We start from the raw sequence: 7,563 nt of genomic DNA, 5'->3' as shown, positions 1-7,563 counted from the left end.
GAACATTTGGGGGAAATTCCTTTTGTTATTCTGAACAAGTTTGATCGCATATGTGGACTCTGGGTTGTGGGAGGGGGTAAAAATGGATTCTGTTATACATTTGTTTTGAATTGTATATTATGTATTTATTCACTGTGCAGTGATTTTATAAAGTTTTAACTGAAATAAAAATGATTTTTTTTAAAAAAACAACCACTGAGCAAGTACAGCTGAGCGGCAAGTGGAGCCTTTGTCCCAGGGGCTCGAAATTGAGCTTGGTGATGAGGGGAGGGAGGCAGGGAGCTGAGGTGCGAGTTTCAGGAATGAACATAGCATGGAAGAGCATCCACGCTGTGTTATTTCCTTTGTGTTTGGAGTCCAAAGCGCTGATACGGAGACAAACACTGCAGCCTCTACCTTCTCTCTTACACCAGGAATAGTTATGTCTGGCGCTTTCAGAGGACCTGTGTGAGAGGAAAGGAGAGAAAGAAAAGGTGGATGCGAGTGAACGGGAGGTGAGAGGAATGGATAATCGGAAGGGGAGGAAGCGTGAGGGGGAAGAAAGAAGAAAATAGGGAAAGAAGGAAGAAAAGAAGAAAAGGTAGAAGAAAAGAGGACACATTCAAAGAAATGAAAAGGGCAAGATAGAAAAGGAAGTTTTGACAAAAGAGAATAGAAAGGAGGAAAAAGAGTGTAAAAATGCTGAATTAGAGAGCGAGATAAAACGGGTAAGATGAGGCAGAAATGGCACAAGTGAAGCAGAGAGACCACAAGGACAGGCAAGTGGGGACGGGGGGCACACAACATGAGAAGGAAATATAATTAGAGACATGTAGAGAGCTGGAGTGAAAGAGGAGAGAAGACAGAGAGTAGAGGCAACATTTAAAGGAGTGAAAGAAGATAAAGTACAGGAGGGGAAGAGCAAGAGCAGACATAGTACAGGAAGTCATCAGATAGAAGGCGAGGAACTGAAATAAACCACATTATGGAAGAGGAAAAGAGAAAGAAGGGGAGGGAGAACAGATGTAACATGAGGGAGATACAGATCAAGAAGTGGTAGAGAGCCAAGTGACAGAACAAGAGTTGAAGAAAGGCAAGAGATGGAATGCAAGAGAGGGGGGGCAAAATAAAAAGGAGAACAAATGGGAGACAGACACGAGACAGAACAAGAGGGATGGGGAGGTGAAACAACAGGAGGCCAAGGAAAGAACAGGAGAAAGAAAGGAGGCAAGCCGAGAGGGACAAAGGAGACACAAATGTGTGCATGTAACAAGGAGAATGAAAGGGCAGCATTTGAGAGGATGAGAAAGGCGAGAGTGTAAGAGGGACCATGAGTAAACAAGAGAAAGAGCAAAGGAGGGAGTTAGAATAGGTGTAAGAGAATGAAGGGGTGCCAGAGTAAGAGCTAGAACGACTGTAGAAGGACGAGGGAGAGGCAAAGAGGAGAAACAGACGAGGCAATGAATTAAAAGTAAATTGCCCAGATAATGGTGTGCACATTACAATGTAAATCACATGCTTCGTAACTAGGTCTTTGATGCTCTCTGGTTCGGACTGGCCTATGCTAACCCCCACTTCATAGTTCCATAATCAAACAACCTGGGGCATGAGGTTTCTCGCACAGTCTCTGAACCAACCCTGATGCCACGTAAGCAAGCCACTCACTCTTCCTCATCTGAAAGTGCTACTCTTCGATGACTCTTATCTACCAACAAACTAAATGAGCAATAATGGCTTCAGTGGGACCACTTTTAAAAACATGATATTGCATTTACTCTCCTGGGAGACTGAACAGGTCTGAGAATGTGAGTAGTGTGTCTCTTGGCAAGCTCTGTGCTCCGAGCTCTCCCTAGGGCGTCCCCTCTGCCCAGGACCTCTCCCGCAACCCCAATGACCAGGGGGGAGGGGGCTCAATTTCATAACTTCATTTCCGAGAGGGGGGGTTGGCATACAAAAGTATGAAGACCACTGCTCTACAGTTCATTCCCACCTTCCCCCTCGCTGCCGTGACAGTTTAGGTAAACCTTGATTGGTCAACATGTTGTCACACCCCCTGCACCACCCCCACCCCGCATACTGGCACAAAAGTGAGAATGACAAAGTGTGCTAATGCAGGATCACAGATTTTTTTATTCAGTAACGTTGCAATCCAAAAAAACACAAAAGGTAACACGTGTTCTAATATACATTTTACAAATTGGTCGCTTCTGTATTCCTTTTGGTGGCCAATGCAGGGACCGATTGGTGGAACCAAATGGTAGGACCAACAGGAAGGCAGTTGTCTGGCAGCAAGAGGCAGCTGAGGAATATTGCCATTGGATGCTCTTGACATATCCGCGTGAGATTTAATCATCAGTTTTCTGGGTAATACATGAAAAACAAGAGATGCCAAGTCGTCACCAGAACACGGGAGCATATTCCAACACATTATGTTGATGCATTTCCCCGCAATATATTGCAGTGTAAGAAGATATTTTCATGCTGGCCGTGACAATATATGACAGTAATACCACATGAAAACCTAAATCATGTTTGTTTTGCCCACGATACTAGTAATGCAACTGTAAGAAAACGTGTTAATTTTGGTTGTTCGAGCACATTTGCCACATAAGAACACACACATAAATGCTTTGCCCATAATGCACTAATCCCAGCGTAGGAAAACATTTGCCTGCAGGCAGCACCAGTATCCCTATACTATGCTCCTAATGCAGGTACAGTACCAGTGTTGCGAAACATGTCCAGCATGCCTGAACCGATAACATGCCGGTAGGCCCACCTAAAAGCGCATTCACTGGCATTGTTTTTGTTCATAATGCACTTATGTAACGTGTCCATGCTGGCTCTGCCAATATATTCCGATATCTCGACATAAGAACTCGCTCATATTGGCTTTGCCCATAATGAAGTAGTAATGCATGTGTGACACAACATGTCCAATATGGCCGTGCCAATACATGCAGTATTCCCACTTAAGGACACTCCCACTAATGTTGTTTTTGCTAGAATGCAAATTCCACTGCTGGCGCCTTGTTCCCCTTCCCACTCTCCGTCAGAACTACTAGACTGCCCCACCCTCCCACATGCACACATCACGAGTGCACACCTTACTCAAACACCCACATGCACATACATGCTCCTCACTCATTTACATGCACACATGCCCACATGTGCCCTCACATACAACCCCTCAAGTGCAGACATACATACAATCACAATACATAAAGTGTTTCTACACTTACCTGGTTGGTTTTTCCACCTTAGCTTCCCGCCAAACATTGACCAAGATGGCCAACCCAGTGCCTCTTTGGGACTACATGTCTTCTCCTGTTAATCACCTGGCTGATCCCATGCTCTTTGCACATAGATGAGAGGGGATTAGGCAACACTTCTTATGACTTGCCAGCCTCTCAATATTCTACTCTACGGTATCTCCTTGGAGCCCTTAGGCCACTGTGCTGAAATGGACATAATCTTCATAGCAGGGAATGCACTCCTGCTCAGAGGCAGCACAGTACTCCATGTGTATGTCCAGTCCAACTTTCTCTGCACTAGTTTAAGTGAAAGATGTACGTTTATAGCGTTAAGTCCCGATCCGGCGGGCAGGATCGGGTGTTATCGGCCCCGGGGACCAAGTTAAAGGGCGGAGCGAAGCAAGGGCTTTTAGCAAGGGTCCGGCAGGTGAAATCGGGTGGGTCGGATCGGTCCAAAGGCTATTAGCACCCCAGATTTCCAATCCCGAAATGGGGTCTGAAGAAAAATGTATTTTCATTCAACGAACGGGACTTGCGCTGTGTCCCGTTCATTGAATGAAAATACTGGCATAAGATGGCCACCATGTATCTGGAAGGCGGGGCTCCATAAGGAGCCACTCTTCCTTTTCCAGGGTGGCCACAGAACGGCAACAGAAGCGTGGCAGCAGAGGATGCCACCGCAGAAGATAAGACATAAGTGGGGCAGAGTGGTGGGGGAACACTAAAAATAAAACATAAGATAGGGTGGGGAGTAGATGGTGGTGCGGGCCAGGGGAAGCAGCTTTTAGGGTCCATGGAACGTGGGTAGGGATAAGCTCTTTTAGTCTGTGATCCAAGGAAACCAATTGGCTGCTCCCCCTGCCACGGGTAATAATAGAATTTAACTCTAAACTTGAAACTCTCTTCTAAAATTAGGGTGCGGGGAAGGCATGAACCCCCAACACATCAGTCACCATTGCCTGAGAAAATGTCTAATGAAAATACTTTAAACCAAAACTTGTTGATGCCATCGACCAGCTTAGTCTTGCTCGGTCTTTATTAAGCGGCTTTAATTTTTTTTTAGATGAGTCTACCCCATTTTTTATCAGACTTAGGGCCGGAGACCAGGGTGGAGTGCAGAACCAATGAATAGCCTGGCTCCCATTGAATCCTGCAGTCAGGAAATGCGTTGGATCGTTAGCCTGTATTATTCTAACTTTTTGGGGTGTCCTGGGTTTAATAACGTTGCTCTCGTGGGACCAATGCCCTACAGATCAGTTGCACCTTGTAAGAATACTGTATTCATAAAGCCTTCAAAGAGCATTATTGGGCCTGATCCTTGCTTGGAAATGCCCCCCCCCCCCGATATCAACTTTCACAAGGTTCATCTGCTGAGGTTTACTAGACAGGGGAACAGGTTGCATGCAACACCTGCTTCTCCTTATTAATGTCACTGATCATAAATGACAGCCTAGAACATGATGTGATGAATCCTGCTGCGTCATCACTAAGCCCCAGCCTAGGATCTCCTACCATGTGGCCGGCAGAGGCAACCGCCAGCTGATCCTAATCCTGGGGGGGTGGTAATATGACGAAGGATCACATGGGAGGAGGTGGCGGCTGTTAGGAGGCAGCGTTGACTCCTTTAGGAGTGACACAGTATTCATCGTCCTGTGAGGATGAGAGTCCTATCATTCCCAAATTCCTAATTGCATGCTATCACTGTACAAGTCCCTCCCATGAAACAATCAAAGAACATGTTATGAAAAGTCACCTTACTAGAATACGGTCTGTACCGTGTGAGATTAGAAATTAAATATGACATCCTTTATTAAAAGGTTGAACGCAGGTGCACACCTTTGGTTCATAGAAAATTGTGAACTAATTCAAGAGTTAATTTTGATCAATTTTAGGTGCGGGGGAGGAACTGGGGTCATGGCACAAAACCCTGACAATTGACAGTGAAAAGGAAGAGGATTCAACCTAGGAATCCTCCCGTCCCCTGCACACTTTCAAATGTTTGGACAAGACCAATACTGTTATTTAAATAAAGCTGTAAAAATTGTACGAATACAAATTTATGACAAATGTAAGCAAACACAGAAATGTGTGACAAAAAAATATTTATATCAGAGCAATGCTGTTTTTTTCTCAAAACAAAGTTATTTACAGAACAAAGAAACAAGGTAGTATCAATAGATGACACCAAAATTGAAGAAAAAGTGAAGCCCAAATAAATTAGCGACGCGTTTCGAGGATGATGATCTCTTCATCATAAGGTCAGAGTTGGACTCTTAATACAAAGAGAAAACATTGGTTCAGAAACTTTTATGTAGACACAAATTACAATTTTTATATACCATACTCTCCATTTTCAACTTAAAAATCAGTCTCCCATGTTGAGCCTAAGGCGGTTCTCACCCCCATCAATGTAGGCGAAAAGATTCAACATGTTCTCATATGTGTTCTCATTGATAATACACTCTTTGATAAACCCAAGAAACTATGTTTTAAGATATGCAGGCACTAAATTTAGGGGGGAATCCCATCGATACCACCTGGGTGGAAGCTCTACCTTGAGATGGGTAGTGAAAACGTTAAGTAAACAGGAGATATATAGCTATTATTCAACAGTTATCAACATTAAACACATAACTGTTTTAGAAATAATCAATTTGTAATTTATTAAATTGTAAAAAATACAAGTTATAAAAACTTCAACATTAATAAAACTGTATAAAAATACAAATTCTAGATAGTGACAAACACTGCCTTTTCAACTTGGCTTTGATCCTAATTGATCAGGGACCAATATAATTAGAGAGGTTCAAATTAGCTTCTCTTCAACACACACATAATTTAATTGACATATAATTGTTCTAAATGGAAAAAACATCAACCATTTTCATATGCTCGACATGTTTCAGTCCTCTAAGTCATTAAAGGGACCTTCGTCAGGAGTAGCGTCACTGGTTATTCTATTAAAAAATAGTCACAAGATCTACTCTAAATGTAAATAACTGTAGAGCTTCTACAGTTTCTTGTAAAACAGTGTAGCTGTAGTTTTCTTTGTACAGTAACCGTTGTAACTGGTCTGTTCTGTGGAGAATATTAGAGAAGGAGCCTTGAATGTAGCAAGAAAAATCTTCTCTTAGGTAGAAAATCCCTCTATGTGTAGAGATCGTTCACCTTGAGCCGGTGATGGGGTTCCAAAATTCCTTAGTTGCTGTTGCTGAATTAATTAGTGGTCAGGGACTTCTGGGCGTCTATCTTGCACGCTGGTATTTACTTTAAGAAGAGGCAGCAATTGTTCAGCCCTCGTCACAAGTTGTATGAGTTCTTCCTGGTAGGCGAGTAGACCACGAAAGGGATCATAATAGTTAGTGCTAGCATTCAAGTATTCCAGGAAAGAAGAAGATGATTTGAAAAAGTGTGTTTGTGGCAAAAAGGTGTGGTGGAAAGAACTTAACTCTTATCATCTTTTTGATAAACTGTTGCATCACCAAAAGTGGTTGCTGTGCTATCCTGACAAAAGTATTTCATTTGAAGAATAAGTGTGATATGCTAATAATTGCTTGGCTTTATGAAGATAACAATTGCCTTTCTAAGAAGGATACTGTGGAGAACAACAGTTGTTTTTATTTGTGGACAAGTATTTGTGAAAGAGACATTTACTTTATTGAGTGGAAGGGTGTAGTGGATGGAAAATACTTTGTTTTACACTGAACAGAACTTTACCAAGACTTCCATCTGGCAGAATCCAGGATTGCGGATAAATAATAATATGTTATGCTGGAGAAGTTGGATCAATAAAGGTATACTGCTACTGAGAGATGTCTGGTGTGAGGAGGGAATGTTACCTTTTGAGTTTTTAAAAAGGAATTATACACTGAATAATCGTGAGCTGAGGAGATATAATTTATTGAAGGATTTAATTGAGGAGCGGCTAATGACGAATGATGAACCTTTGTCGGGGAGACCGGAATGGTTTAATTTCCTCTCATCTGCTCCTCATGAGGTGTCAAGTTATTTGAAACTTTTCCCGATAGAAGAAAATATTAAATCTTCATGGGATGGTTTACGGATGGCGTGGTCTGAGGAAGTAGGTGTGGAGATTACAACGAAAAATTGAGAACGTTTATGGAGAATTCCGGTTAGGATGAAAATTGATTTGAACCTGCGTTATGTTCAACAGCGGACCTTGGGTCGTCTCTTTTGGACCCCAAATAAGATGTATAGATTGGGATTGAGAAACGATGATATATTTTGGAGTTGCTCTAAGGAGAAAGGACCTATGGTTCATATGTTGTGGGATTGTGCAAGGGTTAAGAGTTTTTGGAGTGATCTTTTG

This window comes from Ambystoma mexicanum, chromosome 1q (genome assembly GCF_040938575.1).
Source record: "Ambystoma mexicanum isolate Mex_15411 chromosome 1q, UKY_AmexF1_1, whole genome shotgun sequence".
NCBI classification, from domain to species: Eukaryota; Metazoa; Chordata; class Amphibia; order Caudata; family Ambystomatidae; genus Ambystoma; species Ambystoma mexicanum.
This window is presented reverse-complemented; position numbering follows the sequence as displayed.